The sequence below is a fragment of the Physeter macrocephalus genome, chromosome 6 (genome assembly GCF_002837175.3).
Source record: "Physeter macrocephalus isolate SW-GA chromosome 6, ASM283717v5, whole genome shotgun sequence".
NCBI lineage: Eukaryota > Metazoa > Chordata > Mammalia > Artiodactyla > Physeteridae > Physeter > Physeter macrocephalus.
Genome location: NC_041219.1, coordinates 89,096,778 through 89,110,553, shown reverse-complemented (window position 1 = coordinate 89,110,553; position 13,776 = coordinate 89,096,778). Strand labels below are relative to the sequence as shown.

The window sequence follows — 13,776 nt, the reverse complement described above, 5'->3', positions numbered from 1 at the left end:
ATCTTGAGAAAGAAAAACAGAGCTGGAGGAATCAGGCTCCCTGACTTCAGACTATACTACAAAGCTACAGTAATCAAGACAGTATGGTACTGGCACAAAAACAGAAATATGGATCAATGGAACAGGACAGAAAGCCCAGAGATGAACCCAAGCACATATGGTCACCTTATCTTTGATAAAGGAGGCAAGAGAATACAATGGAGAAAAGCCAGCCTCTTCAATAAGTGGTGCTGGGAAAACTAGACAGCTACATGTAAAAGAATGAAATAAGAACACTCCCTAACACCGTATACAAAAATAAACTCAAAATGGATTAATGACCTAAATGTAAGGCCAGATACTATAAAACTCTTAGAGAAAAACATAGGCAGAACACTCTATGACATAAATCACAGCAAGATCCTTTTTGACCCACCTCCTAGAGAAATGGAAATAAAAACAAAAATAAATGGGACCTAATGAAACTTAAAAGCTTTTGCACAGCAAAGAAAACCATAAAAAAGATGAAAAGACAACCCCCAGGATGGGAGAAAATATTTGCAAATGAAGCAACTGACAAAGGATTAATCGCCAAAGTATACAAGCAGCTCATGCAGCTCAATATCAAAAAAACAAACAACCCAATCTAAAAATGGGCAGAAGACCTAAATAGATATTTCTCTAAAGAACAAACAACCCGGGCTTCCCTGGTGGCGCAGTGGTTGCGCGTCCGCCTGCCGATGCAGGGGAACCGGGTTCGCGCCCCGGTCTGGGAGGATCCCACATGCCGCGGAGCGGCTGGGCCCGTGAGCCATGGCCGCTGAGCCTGCGCATCCGGAGCCTGTGCTCCGCAACGGGAGAGGCCGCAGCAGAGGGAGGCCCGCATACCACAAAAAAAAAAAAAAAAAAAAAAGAACAAACAACCCAATCCAAAAACGTACAGAAGACCTAAACAGACATTTCTCCAAAGAAGATATACAGTTTGGCAACAAACACATGAAAAGATGCTCAACATCACTAATCACTAGAGAACTGCAAATCAAAACTACAGTGAGGTATCACCTCACACCAGTCAGAATGGCCATCATCAAAAAATCTACAAACAATAAATGCTGGAGAGGGTGTGGAGAAAAGGGAACCCTGCTGCACTGTTGGTGGGAATGTAAATTGATACAGCCACTATGGAGAACAGTGTGGAGGTTCCTTAACTAAAAATAGAACTACCATATGACACAGCAATGGGTCATATACCCTGAGAAAACCATAATTCAAAAAGAGTCATGTACCACAATGTTCACTGCAGCACTATTTACAATAGCTAGGACATGGAAGCAACCTAAGTGTCCATCGACAGATGAATGGACAAAGAAGACGGGGTATATATATACAATGGAATATTACTCAGCCATAAAAAGAGACGAAATTGAGTTATTTGTAGTGAGGTGGATGGACCTAGAGTCTGTCATACAGAGTGAAGTAAGTCAGAAAGAGAAAAACAAATACTGTATGCTAACACATATATATGGAATGTAAAAAAAAAAAGGTTCTGATGAACCTAAGGGCAGGACAGGAATAAAGACATGGACATAGAGAATGGACTTGAGGACACAGGGAGGGGGAAGCTTAAGTTGGCACGAAGTGAGAGAGTAGCATTGACATATATACACTACCAAATGTAAAACAGATAGCTAGTGGGAAGTAGCTGCATAGCACAGGGAGATCAGCTCGGTGCTTTGCGACCACCTAGAGTGGTGGGATAAGGAGGGTGGGAGGGAGACGCAAGAGGGAGGGGATATAGGGATATACGTATGTATACAGCTGATTCACTTTGTTATACAGCAGAAACTAACACAACACTGTAAAGCAGTTATACTCCAATAAAGACGTTAAAAAATCAATGTTTTTAAAAGTTAAAAAAAATTAAAAAAATAAAAAGGACACTCAGGCAGAGGGAACAGCATGTACTAAAGCAAAGAGATAAGAAAGGGCTTAGAGAAGTATGCAATGTACAAATCGGGAATGGAGGTGGTGACAATGACAGGGGAAAAAACTATACATGTAGTTAGGGGCCAGGTCACAGGTACCTTGCATGTTATGCTAAGCTTGAACTTTATCCTGTAGTTAATGGAGAGTCACTGAAAGGCTTTAGGCTATTGTAAAAAATTCATGCTATAAGTAATAAAGCACTGAACTAAGGCTATAGAAATGGAAAGGCAAGGGTAGATTCAATTGATGGTGAGAAAGTGAAACCAATAGAACTTGATGACTGGACAGATGTAGGAGGCAAAAGAAAAGGAAAAATCAAGGGTGCCTACTATGTTTCCTGAATGGGAAACTAAGTTGATCATAGAGCCTCAACCAAGTAGAGAATAAGATAAGAAAAGCAAATTTGGGAGTGAAAGATGAGCTGTATGTATGCTGAATTTGAAGTACCCATGGAACATTGAAATGCAACAGTCTAGCAGGCAAATAAGCTTGGAAAAAGGGCTTAAGATACATACACAGAGACACAGACACAAAGATATGAGAAAGAAAAAAGAGGAAAAAAGAGAGTGAGAGGATGAGAATATAGGTGGTAGCTAAAAATGTGAGGGTGGATGTGACTACACAAGAAAGGAATATAAACTAAAAAGAGAACCAAGGTCAAAAAACTGGGAAACACCAACATAAAAGGTGAATTTAGGGTACAGGAATGTCAGAGGTGGAGTTGTATCAAATGAGGTAGAGATCAAGTAAGACAAGAATTTCAGTATCCAATGGATTTGGCAATTTGGAGACCGGTGGTAACCTTCACCAAAGAAATTCCAATAAAATGGAGACTCTAATAAAAGATAGTAATGAGTTATAGCAGCGAAAGATATAAAGAGGAGGAAGAAAGAAGTGGAAATAGCAAAGACTCTCAAGAATCTCCGCTGAGAAGGGAATGCCTTCACTTCCTGCATCAGAACCACTTTATCTAAAACTAATATCCCTGTGCTTTATATCCATTCTCTTCCTGATTAGAAATTTCATTCTGGGGCTTCCCTGGTGGCGCAGTGGTTGAGAGTCTGCCTGCCAATGCAGGGGGCACGGGTTCGTGCCCCGGTCCGGGAAGATCCCACATGCCGCGGAGCGGCTGGGCCCGTGAGCCATGGCCGCTGAGCCTGCGCAAAAAAAAAAAAAAAGAAATTTCATTCTGCAAGAGGGAAGAGATAATGGGAACATATGTATATGTATAACTGATTCACTTTGTTGTAAAGCAGAAACTAACACACCATTGTAAAACAGTTATACTCCAATAAAGATGTTACAAAAAATAAATAAAATCTTCTATTGTCAAAAAAAAAAAGAAATTTCATTCTATTTATTCCTATTTTTTTCTATTACCTTTGGCTTCATTCTCTACTTGTTTCTTCTCATCAGACCTTGAACATGCTCAAGTTTTCCCATCTTAAAACAGCACTTCCTGTCCCTCACACCCTCTGGCTCTCACCCACCTCACAACTAAAGTTCTTGAAAAAGTTCTCTTCTCATGACTTCTCTTCTAACTCCCACTCATTCCTCAACCTTCCTCTCTCTCTCATCTGGCTTCTGTCCCTATACTTCACTGAAGCTGCTCTTGCCAAAGTTGTCAATGATCCCCTTATTGTGAAATTAAACGGATACTTTTCAGGCCTGCATCTTACCTGACCACTTAGTGCCATTTGACATTACTGATCATGTTCTACCCCTTGAAATGCTCTTTCCTCTTAGCTTCCTTTCTGTCACACTCTTCCTAGTTTTCTCCCTCTATCTTTCTGGCAGTAGAACTAGACTTCTTGGTGTGCACTGCTAGTTGGGTCACCTTGGACAGTTACTTAACTTTCTCCTTGCTTCAGTTTTCTCATCTGTAAAATGAGGATAACCACAGTATCTACCTACTTCATAAAGTTACCGAGAAGGTTCAATGTTTAGTACTTAGAACAGTGCCTGGGACAAAGTAAGTACTTATTAAATGCTAACTACGGATATTATCAAATACTCTATGGCTGTCATACCTCTTATCTTCTTTTGGGTTTCTTTTTCCTCTGCCTTTTCCTAAAACACGGTGTTTTCCTCAGGGTTCTATGCAGATTCTTACCTTACTCTACACACTCATCCCTGAGATACTCTCTGGGGGCTCATAAAGTCAAAACTATTTTTGTAATGATATTAAGACATTTGCCTTTGTTATGGTGTTGATATTTACAATGATGATGCAAAAAAAGCAATGGTGGGTAAACTTATGGAAGCTGAGCACAAATCAGGGCAATGGCACCAAACTGCAGTAGTAGTTATTGTATTCTTTCTTGCTATAGCCTCTTACTTAACAACAACAACAAAGCCAGTTTCACTAAAGAATGTCCTTGATGAAGCAATACAAATTTTATTAAATGCCAACCCTTGAGTACATTTTTAAAAAGTATTCTGTGATAAAATGGTCAGTACACAGAAAGCACTTTTATTGCATACCAAAGGATACGGTTGTCTCAAAGAAATGCACTTGTTTGACTGATTGAGCTGTATGCTGAACTAAAAAATCACTTTTTACAAAGAACACCATTTTTACCCAAAAGAATGACTGACAGACAAACTATGATTATTCAGGAACTGGGTATTTCAGAGACATTTTCTTAAAAATGAATGAAATAAGCCTGTCACTTCAAAAAACAAACACTCTTGCCATCGATAAAATTCAAGCTTTCAAGTGAAAATTAGAAGTTTAGAGACCATATATCTACCTTTAAGCTTGACAACGTCCCAATACTTCAAGATTTTTCTGATGAGATTGTTACAGTGAGATTACTATATGATTTTTTAGTACTGTATAATGAAATGTATTGACATTTAGGATATCTGTATAACTTAGTGAACCAGTATTTTTCAAGTGACCAATACATGATGTCCATTCAAAGTGTAAGACACCAGTGGATTTTAACACGAAGGGAAAGCTCACTGATATGGTTTCAGATTCTAACCAACCTTTAAGAAACTACTCCTTGTGTTTTGGTGTAGTATCAAAGATAAAATACTTCCCCCTTCCAATAACATATCTGTGTAAAGCCAGCTTTTATTTATATACTTCAACCAAAACAACATATCAGAAGGGATTGAATGTAGAAGCCGGCGAGGAAAATCCAGCTATCTTCTACTAAGCCAGATATTAAAGAGATGTGCAAAAATATAAAATCAATGTTTTTCTCTAAATATTTTTTTGTTTAGAAAATTATCTTTCAAAAATGTTATGTTAACATGTAATAGGCTTTTTTTTTTTTTTTAATTTATTTTTTGCTGCTTGGGTCTTTGTTGCTGCGCGCGGGCTTTCTCTAGTTGCAGCGAGTGGCAGCTACGCTTCCTTGCAGTGCACAGGCTTCTCATTGCGGTGGCTTTTCTTGTTGCGGAGCACCGGCTCTAGGCACGTGGGCTTCAGTAGCTGTGGCGCACGGGCTTAGTTGCTCTGCAGCATGTGGGATCTTCCTGGACCAGGGATCAAACCCGTGTCTCCTGCATTGGCAGGCAGATTCTTAACCACTGCACCACCAGGGAAGTCCTATTTTTGTTACTTTTAATGAAATAATAAATATATTTCTTAAATGTCTCGATTTCAATTTCAAATATGAAAAAATTGAGAGGTATATGTAACCTACATCTATGAAAACTCCTTGGGATCCTCAATAACTTTTTTTTTTCTTTTTTTTTTTAAATTTATTTATTTACAGTAGTAGCACATGGGCTTAGTTGCTCCGCAGCATGTGGGATCTTCCTGGACCAGGGCTCGAACCCGTGTCCCCTGCATTGGCAGGCAGATTCTTAACCACTGCGCCACCAGGGAAGTCCCCTCAATAACTTTTAAGAGTAAAAAAAAAGAAAAATGCTGAGAACAAAAGATTTAAGAATTACTAAGTTATACTATTTACTCACTTATGTGCTGTTGACTCCCAACCATATATTAGTTTGTATATTCCCTAAACATATGCATGCACATCAGTGTATTTTTTCTGAGTAAATTCTTAAGAGGACAGGATTTGCTATGTACAAGCAAATGTGTTATACACATTTGTTGTACACATATGTGCTTGTTGTGTACGAGGTACTACACTTCTCAAGGACACCTATACCACCAAATCCAACATTTCTTGCATGGTCGGTGTGCAAGTAATCTTTGCAGGTTTTTTTAAGGACTATTTTTTTTTAATTGGCCAATTTGCTCTTAAAGCAGAAACAAACTAAAAAGAAGAGAACCTTTATGAACCTTTATGCTATCCTAAGCCATGACAAGGCATACACTGTGGATTTATACCAGACTATTCTTCACTCCTTCTCCCATTTCCATCAAAGCTATCTTCACTTAGACCTATAAGAGGGCCTTAAAAGAATTAAGATGACTAATAACTGTGCAATCTGATGAACCTACTTGGTACTGTGATGAGAAAGAAGGATCAGCATTCTGCTTACACCTTACCTTATTTTGAGAGAAGTAAGTCGTGAGATAATAAGAATTACTTAGAGTATATAAGTATATTAAAATGCTTCACAGACACAAACTAATTTAAGACTAAGTTGTAGTTTTATTATACAGTAGCTAATGAATATTTTACTTTCTATAGAGCAGCAAGTAGCAGCAGTTCTCAAAGTATGGCTGGAGAACAGCTGGAGGTCCCTAAGACTCTCGTTGTTTAAGAACTCCTCCAACTACCTACACACATTTCTTTCATTAAACATATTTCTTTTTTAAATGGTAATTATACTACTTAATGCATTTGCTTAAAGTAGGAACACAAACGCATGCATGTTGAATAAGAAGTGGATTAGAGAAAAAGGTTAACAAAAAAGCTCTTTCTTAAGAAGTTTTTACCATCCTTCATAATTCAAGAAACAAGCGTTTGTTAGTGGGACATTAAGCCTGTATTTCAGTTAATAACTGTTAAAAGAAACCGGATCCACCTCTTCCAAATTCCCATGACTTAATCTTGTGCATACATTCATTACACTCTATTTTAACCACTGGTTTTCTTGCTCTCTGCCTGCAGGTAGACACCATGACTTACTTTTTTACCCTTGGCACTTAGTTTGATACCTGGCATATACTAAGCTCCCAATAAATAATTGTTTAAGAATGAACAGATGAACAAATGGGTAAAAACTTAATTCTCAACTAAAAGGTAAAGCGTTTCAAGGAAATGTGGCCACCTGTCCTCCTAGGTCATCAGATGTACCAGCTACAGGTAGGAGGTCAATGATTTCCGGAGAATCAGTAGAAATTCAAGTTAACTAATTTCAGTCTACAACTGGAGATTTCCCCAAGAAGTATTAAAACACAACCACAACAATCTGATTTAGTTTGAGACCCTTTGTGCCTATAATTGAGACTTCTTACAAATGCTGACACTACCCCAGAACTAAAGACTACAAGATATATACCCTTTTTAAGAAATTCCATAATTTTGAGAAGAATACAATAGTTTGATTATTCTCATTGCCTTATCAGGGCTGTGTAGCACCTCATGTACAATGAACTACTTGACAAACTTATTTGTTTACACATCATTAACTACTCGACTGAGGAAATATATGCAGAAGAAAAAAACTCCAGAGCAATACTTGGCTAGTAGGCACTGTTAATCGACAGTTACTCAAAATAGACTATAACTAGTCATTTAAGTCATTCAGAAAACGATTTACATTTTAAAAATCCCATTATTACTATAATTTTTTAGAAAGCCCCACTGTTTAAAACCTGGTCCAATATACTCAGGACTAATCACCTTCTGGTGCTTAAAAACAAGATCAGGGACTTCCCTGATAGTCCAGTGGTAAAGAAACTGCCTTCCAATGCAGGGGACGCGGGTTCGATCCCGGTCGGGGAACTAAGATTCCACATGCTACGGGGCAACTAAGCCAGCGCGCCGCAACTACTGAGCCTGCATGCTTCAACTAGAGAGCTGGCGTGCCACAAACTACAGAGCCCATGTGCCCTGGAGCCCGCGCACTACAACTAGAGAGAGGAAACCCACACACTACAGCTAGAGAGAAGCAACGAAAGATCCCGCAGGCCGCAACTTAGACTGATGCAGCCAAAAATAAATAAATAAATAAATATTCCAGCGCGCCGCAACTACTGAGCCTGCATGCTTCAACTAGAGAGCTGGCGTGCCACAAACTACAGAGCCCATGTGCCCTGGAGCCCGCGCACTACAACTAGAGAGAGAAAACCCACACACTACAGCTAGAGAGAAGCCCGTGCACCGCAACGAAAGATACCGCAGGCCGCAACTTAGACTGATGCAGCCAAAAATAAATAAATAAATAAATATTTTTAAAAAACATAAATAAAAAATAAATCAAATGTGAATCTACATTAAAATTCTCTTCTTGGTTATTAATACTTATTTGAATCACTATCATCAGCACTGCTCAATAGAAATAATGTGAGCCACATATGTAATTTTTTTTTTTTTTTTTTTTTTTTCCGGTACGCGGGCCTCTCACTGTTGTGGCCTCTCCCGTTGCGGAGCACAGGTTCCGGACGCGCAGGCTCAGTAGCCATGGCTCACGGGCCTAGCTGCTCCACAGCATGTGGGATCTTCCCAGACCGGGGCACGAACCCGTGTCCCCTGCATCGGCAGGCGCACTCTCAACCACTGTGCCACCAGGGAAGCCCCCACATATGTAAATTTAAATTTTAAATTTTCTGATAGGCACTTTAAAAAAAGTAAAAAAAAAGAAACAGGTGAAATTAATTTTGATAATATACTTTGTTTAACCCGATATATCCAAAATACTATAATGTCAATATGTAATCAATGTTAAAAATTGAGACAGTTTAATTTTTTTTTCCTGCATTGTCTTCAAAATCCGGTGTGTATTTTACACTTAGAATACATCTCAGTGCTGACCAGCAGTCACAGTTGAAATCCCCAAAAGCTAGTAGCTACTGTACTCGCTAGTGGCTCCTATACTGGAAACCACAGTACTAGATAATTCAGAGAGAATTCTTCATATCTAGGAAAACTGCCTATGCATCTAGGAAAACGAGTTTCCGATTTTTTTTTTTTTTTTAGTTAGAAGTGACTATGGTTAACTCCTTTTGCAGCAACACCTCAATTAACTTCCCCAAAGATTAAGTAGGAGTGGATTCAACCACAAAGAGCCCAAAACTCAGTGAATTCTTTAGAAAGCAGCTTTATCTGCCTAAAACTACCTCTGGTGAGGAAGCCAAAATAGGTACATCTCCCCCTCCCACTCTATAAGGAAGGTACAGAGTTCACTTAATGCCTCCTCTTCTCCCCATTAATTTCTTCTTTACCCAACTAGGAGACCCTAGTTTTCTGAATCAGGAAGTGGCTAAAGCAAAAATATCTGACATGTTTCTTTTCTGTGACAAATATATTGTCTCCAGGGGTAAGCCAGGAACCTGACCTCAGTCATGACAGTATTCAGGGTTGTCTGCAGAGCATCAACACCCACTGCACAGAAAGGGCTGGGGAAATTTTTCCAGGAGAGAGGAGGGACACATAAGGCTTCTGATCATCTGGAGCTTAGTAAGAGGTGGGCTCTTAGATAAGGGCAGAGCCATGTGACCATCTTTTTCAATCTCACTCTGCTGGATCTGCAAACCTGACTTAATTCTGTGATTTACAATTCAATGAGGCCCAACAGAATACCTTTAGGGATGTAGTGGAATGGGCAATCTCCCTTACAACCTAGTCAGCAGCTATGTCCATTCCTCCCAACACCTATCTCTAGTCTGGAGGACCTACTAATACTGGGTCACAATGTTGTGACATGACATGGACCTAGAAGGAAGGCAGCAGGTCTGTCAGGAAGAGGAAAAAGGTTCTTCTTCCTCCACTTGGCAGAAGTGGGGAAGAACAGGGGAAAAAAAAAAAAAAAAAAGGGCAGCATGCAGCAGAGGTAGCAAAGTTTACAAGAGGAAGATGAAACGAGTGGTTAAGAAATGTGCACAAAAAAGTGAGTCACTGCTCTTGTTTCTAGTTACAAGATAGGCCAGTAAGTGAGTCTGTTAGTCCCCTGTGCCAGAGAATGGTATTGAGAAAGTTCCTTAGACATGCCAGTGAGGTTGCCTTGGAAGTAACAGGAGAGAAGAGGGGACTGGAATAATGAATGAGCAGCAAGGAGAGCTCTAATCTGTCTCCTGTATAATTCACAAAACAATTTTCTCCTGGCAACATAAAGCTCCTATTGCAATACCATATTCAAAATAAATGAGCCTATGTAGCTCTGATGATATCAATATTAAGTCTCAAGCTCATACTTGATCCCAAGGAATAAGTGCTCAGGGACTAGATATTAAATTTCAAACAATTTTACCTTTAAGATCCAATTTAAGTAAGACACGGCAGACCTAGCTGGGACTATTCATTCCCTCAGGTCTCAATCATCAATGTAATATTAAAAGAAGTTTTAAAGGACAGGTGGAAGAGTTTCTTACCTCTCTTTTGATAGGGTATAGAGTACCATGAGTGTGTGCATGGCGGGTAGGGAAAAAGAAAAAGAAACTGCAGAAAGGTGCACAACATGCAAATACAGTATGGTGAAATTTAACAGAAACAAAGGAATTATAGTTTTGTCTCTCTCAGTGAAGCCAAACATCTATTTCATGTTGAAGATCTAGATTCCAGTTACTCCTCTGGGCATCTGAGTAGACGAGGGTGGACCCTTCTCAAACATTCAATCAGAATTTACTGACCACATGCCACATCTAAGGTATTTTGCAAGGTGCAGGCCACCATAATGCAACCACTTAGCAGAGGCCCACAAAGGAAAAAGCCTCTATTCTTGGGTAGGTAATAATCTCCTATCTGCAGTTCTTTAGCAAAATAGCTAGATACATTAATATATGGTCAGGTGGCTTTTCAAATTGTCCCTATCAGATGAGGCTACAGCTCTCCAGGGAATGTGGGAACTTAAAGAATAAAATGGGGACTTCCCTCGTGGCGCAGTGGTTAGGAATCCGCCTGCCAATGCAGGGGACATGGGTTTGAGCCCTGGCCCAGGAAGCTCCCACATGCCGCGGAGCAACTAAGCCCGTGCGCCACAACTACTGAGCCTGCACTCTAGAGCCCTCGAGCCACAACTACTGAGCCCATGTGCCACAACTACCGAAGCCCGCACGCCTAGAGCCCGTGCTCCGCAGCGACAAGCCACCGCATTGAGAAGTCCGTGCACCCCAACCAAGAGTAGCTCCCGCTCGCCACAACTAGAGGAAGACTGCACGCAACAAGGAAGACCCAACGCAGCCATAAATAAATAAAATTATAAAATAATAATAATAAACAAATGCTTGGTGTGATTGATGAGAAGAAAGAGAAAGTAAGGATAAACTGTAAACTCTATATTTTTTCTTTGGGATATTCTTAAATCAACACAGAGATAATTTATCAAAGGGCATAGTGTAAAACATTAATATATGCAGAACAATTTGAAGCAAAAAATGCAAATTTCAGGTCAAACACATTATATTAAATAACCAAGAATAAGATGTACATGGATTTGTTCTCCAAATCCTAGAACAGTAGGAACGGCAGGTTAAATCTTAACTCTTGAAAGGGGGTTTTGAGGAATATGAAAAGTGGCCACATCATACAGTGGAAGGAGAATGGGGCTGGGGAAAACACTCTGGATCTTGGTTCTACCTCCTCCCCCAGGTGAGTATGCAGCCTCTGAAAAGCTACAAAATGTTTCTAAGCCTTAGTTTACTATTTATATAAATGGAGCTTGGAGTTCTAGCTCTTACAGTTTATGATTATTATATGAATCACTTTTAGAAACTAAGTAGTTAGGATTTGAGAAAGGAGAAAATGTAGGAAAGAGAATAAATGAACCAATATTTCTGATATATCTTTTTCTATACTCTAAGAGTGGCTTCTATTACCTTTATGGAAATCCAGCACAATAAGAGAAGAACTGGTAATCCAGCTGTAATTTCTATTGCTAACTAAAGTGGTAGGTCTTAAAGAGAAACAAAGTAGCAAGACTGCTTCTAGGCTTAAACTTTCCTAAGGTCAAACATGACATGAACAAGGTACCTGTCCTTACTAGCCAAGGAATATCATGCTAGAATGCTTTCACATCAGTATTCCCATCCACCCCTTCTCCCCTGACACTGGAGCCCCACAGAAACATTCAGACAGAATTCCCACAGGTAAAAAGGATCCTTTCCAGTGGCTGTGCCAGGGGATATGTCTGTCTTCACAGTCACCTGGGGGCACTCCTGGGAAATCTGAAGATATATGCAAGCTTATATAAAATGAGTGTTTAGAAGCAACAAGCTAGTTCCTCTTACCAATAACTTGGGGAAATTTCCATATTAGTATATATTTATATGAAAAGCAGAGAATCCTTTCCTAGGACAATGAACTTTTTTTTTCTCTCCTGAATTGTGTATTTTCCTTTTCAGTCATTATACTGTCTTTCTCTATTTTTTTTTTGCTCTCATATACAGATGAGAAGGTGGAGAGTACCTGGACCTAGGTTACTCCTAAGAGGGACAAGTGGTTTGTGCCTCTACCCCAGGAATACTTAATACAACGCCTATACTTAAACTTCTGGCACAGCACTTTGACGACAATACATAAACACTGTTAAATAATGGATGAATGGTGAGAAACATATAACATATATTTTGAAAGATTTTTGTGTCAGAAATAGTAGGCAAATCAAAGAAGTAATCCAAAGCAGATAATATTAGATTTTCAGACAATAACAGAGTAGTCTATCTGCAATATAGTCCCATCCTCTAAAGGGCATTCCTACTCTATAGGCCAAAGGAACAAAAGATGTCAAAGTGCCATCCTCATTACCTGAGACCTATGCAGAAAGAAGTCACCTTTCCCGGAGTATGAGTAGACTAGATCAAAATCACTCACAGCTATAAGTCCACATTGTAAAATCACCACAAGTCCTCAATGGATATCTTTATCTTAGCAGACAGGAGCCGCTCACTCAATGAAAAGTGAAAACACTTTTTGTCAAGAACACATGGTCACTTAGAAGCTGGCTCAATACAGCTGTTGTCTCAATACAGCTGCTGTCTCATACGCCCTAAGGCTCTCCATCCTTTCAACATGACCACTCCTCCTTCCATTTCAGGCCTCCAAGGCCTGTTCCTGTAACTAATTTGACACCTTTCCATACTCTGGAAGCCTCAGGCTCCACCACACCCTATCCCTACCATATTTCTACTCTCTTACGGGCTCTGGCAGAATTTTATTGAAACACACACACACATACACACACGCGTCCATGCGGTGTGAAGAACCAAGGCTTAGGGCCTAACTAATCCTGTGCCCCTCAACTCTCTGGAACTAAAGTGCCCTCACAAATCTTATCTTCCCATGAACCCATTCCTTCGGCTTGGAACGTCTGGCTCTTGCGCCGACCCTTCAGCTTCCATGCCCCCAACTAGTTCTGGTTCTGGCAGCCCTTTCTTGTTTCCCGCCTCGGGTTCTCGGTCGCAGCTCACACTCAACCTGTTTCTTGGTCTGCAGAATCCTTGGAGGTTGGGGAGAGGCCTATGAGACACCCATCCTGGGCTCTCAAATTGAATGGGTCCAGTGTCCCCTTCGACTCTCACTCTTTCAATGACCAAGCCCCAAACTCCCTGTCTTTACCTAGGCTCCACGACCACCTAGGCCACCCTCGGAGCATCCCGCGCGCGGCCCAGGCTCTCCCAGCCTCCTGCTTCCGGGCTTTCCCTGCTGTTCGTCTTCCGGTCCTCGACCTCCGCCTCTCCCCCCGGGCCGGCTTCACCAGCCCGCGCCCACAGCCCTTCGCGCC

General features: G+C 40.4%; 1 protein-coding gene across 2 annotated transcripts in view; it reads right to left on the bottom strand.

The window, feature by feature from the left end:
• The window catches only part of CERS5 (ceramide synthase 5), a 35,760-nt gene that overhangs the window by 21,649 nt on the left and 335 nt on the right, over positions 1 to 13,776 (bottom strand). The window lies entirely within an intron of this gene.